Source organism: Schistocerca gregaria, chromosome 1, assembly GCF_023897955.1.
Source record: "Schistocerca gregaria isolate iqSchGreg1 chromosome 1, iqSchGreg1.2, whole genome shotgun sequence".
In the NCBI taxonomy this organism is placed as follows: Eukaryota; Metazoa; Arthropoda; class Insecta; order Orthoptera; family Acrididae; genus Schistocerca; species Schistocerca gregaria.
Genome location: NC_064920.1, coordinates 1019329878 through 1019332874, shown reverse-complemented (window position 1 = coordinate 1019332874; position 2997 = coordinate 1019329878).

Here is a 2997-nt window from a genome sequence, read left to right as displayed (position 1 = left end):
GGAGACTTACGAGGCGAGGGGCCGCAGATTCGGACGCTGGATCGCGGGCGGTCGTTGCCGCCTCGTTCCCAGCTACGCCAGCAAAGGAAGAAGCAGCAACGGGGCCGACCTACGGCTCCCAGCGGAGTAGCGCAGAGACAACGAGGATAGTGGTCGCTGAGTCGGCTGCTGGTGCAGCCATCCGGACGTAATCGGAACTCTACAGATGGCGAACAAGGCCAGCAGTACACAGCGTTGCAATGAACAGGTCGCTGGGTCAGTGGCCCTATCATTGCGGGGCCTGTGTCACGGACCGAGATGGACAAAGCACTGTAGTGGAAACGAATAAATCATTTGGAAGGGTCTCACTGAGTTTTAATACGGCACCTCGTGGCACCATCCACTACATTTGGTACCTTCACGCCACATTAGGCGTCAGATACCACAACAATACAGTGATTGCTGAAGTGTCTGCAGGATCAGTCACAGTATTCACCTGATCTATTGAGGTCCACCATGAGTGAAAGTGTAACTATGCGCCTGGTAATACTCTACACATGAAACACGACTCCCTCATCCTACAGTACTTCCGTGGAGATTATGTCGATAGTAAGGAAATAGGCGCAGGTACGTTCTGCAGCTATGAGGTCTGTCTCAGTTCCAGAGTCATATCCCCGCGTCCTCGAGATGGCGTGTTCTGCACAAATATCAGGGACCTCTGATCTGGGAAAACCAACATCAACCGAGAATGTTGTCAAATTATTGCTGACAATTCAAAAACAGCAAATCGTGGGCTGTCAATCACGAGTGACAGTTGACTATTTTAAGAGCTCTCTTCATTTGTAGTGAGGGCTGACAGAAAAAAACCACAATAGTGAAATTTTAAACATTTTTGAAGGCTGAGGACCAGCAACCGTGCGTTAACTTAATTACAGGATGTGGCTATACAAACATCCCGTGATTACCTAAACTTATTCTTGTTACACCCATCAGTGGTAAAATACACTCCTGGAAATTGAAATAAGAACACCGTGAATTCATTGTCCCAGGAAGGGGAAACTTTATTGACACATTCCTGGGGTCAGATACATCACATGATCACACTGACAGAACCACAGGCACATAGACACAGGCAACAGAGCATGCACAATGTCGGCACTAGTACAGTGTATATCCACCTGTCGCAGCAATGCAGGCTGCTATTCTCCCATGGAGACGATCGTAGAGATGCTGGATGTAGTCCTGTGGAACGGCTTGCCATGCCATTTCCACCTGGCGCCTCAGTTGGACCAGCGTTCGTGCTGGACGTGCAGACCGCGTGAGACGACGCTTCATCCAGTCCCAAACATGCTCAATGGGGGACAGATCCGGAGATCTTGCTGGCCAGGGTAGTTGACTTACACCTTCTAGAGCACGTTGGATGGCACGGGATACATGCGGACGTGCATTGTCCTGTTTAAACAGCAAGTTCCCTTGCCGGTCTAGGAATGGTAGAACGATGGGTTCGATGACGGTTTGGATGTACCGTGCACTATTCAGTGTCCCCTCGACGATCACCAGAGGTGTACGGCCAGTGTAGGAGATCGCTCCACACACCGTGATGCCGGGTGTTGGCCCTGTGTGCCTCGGTCGTATGCAGTCCTGATTGTGGCGCTCACCTGCACGGCGCCAAACACGCATTCGACCATCATTGGCACCAAGGCAGAAGCTACTCTCATCGCTGAAGACGACACGTCTCCATTCGTTCCTCCATTCACGCCTGTCGCGGCACCACTGGAGGCGGGCTGCACGATGTTGGGGCGTGAGCGGAAGACGGCCTAACGGTGTGCGGGACCGTAGCCCAGCTTCATGGAGACGGTTGCGAATGGTCCTCGCCGATATCCCAGGAGCAACAGTGTCCCTAATTTGCTGGGAAATGGCGGTGCGGTCCCCTACGGCACTGCGTAGGATCCTACGGTCTTGGCGTGTATCCGTGCGTCGCTGCGGTCCGGTCCCAGGTCGACGGGCACGTGCACCTTCCGCCGACCACTGGCGACAACATCGATGTACTGTGGAGACCTCACGCCCCACGTGTTGAGCAGTTCGGCGGTACGTCCACCCGGCCTCCCGCATGCCCACTATACGCCCTCGCTCAAAGTCCGGCAAACTGGCTGACACTGTCGGCGGCGGTGTACAAATGCTGCGCAGCTAGCGCCATTCGACGGCCAACACCGCGGTTCCTGGTGTGTCCGCTGTGCCGTGGGTGTGATCATTGCTTGTACAGCCCTCTCGCAGTGTCCGGAACAAGAATGGTGGGTCTGACACACCGGTATCAATGTGTTCTTTTTTCCGTTTCCAGAAGTGTATTTATCGATGGTCAAATTTATCTTGCGATAATACTTTTACCCGTTGTTGGTTACGTCAGAATTCATTCATTCACTTAATTTCCAAGTCCGGTTAGAATTTAAGAAGATTACTACTTCTGTGTTGACCAGTGCTGGAAGAATCAGCTGCTGCCAATATGCAACGTTGTCCAGGGTGAGCCCGGTTGTGCTGATTACGTCAGAATTAGTTTTCATATAGGATTCAAAACATAGTATCTTTGCTTAAACCTAATTGATGAGTTCTACATCTACATCTACATCAAAAGAACACATTGACACCGGTGTGTCAGACCCACCATACTTGCTCCGGACACTGCGAGAGGGCTGTACAAGCAATGATCACACGCACGGCACAGCGGACACACCAGGAACCGCGGTGTTGGCCGTCGAATGGCGCTAGCTGCGCAGCATTTGTGCACCGCCGCCGTCAGTGTCAGCCAATTTGCCGTGGCATACGGAGCTCCATCGCAGTCTTTAACACTGGTAGCATGCCGCGACAGCGTGGACATGAACCGTATGTGCAGTTGACGGACTTTGAGCGAGGGCCTATAGTGGGCATGCGAGAGGCCGGGTGGACGTACCGCCGAATTGCTCGACACGTGGGGCGTGAGGTCTCAACAGTACATCGATGTTGTCGCCAGTGGTCGGCGGAAGG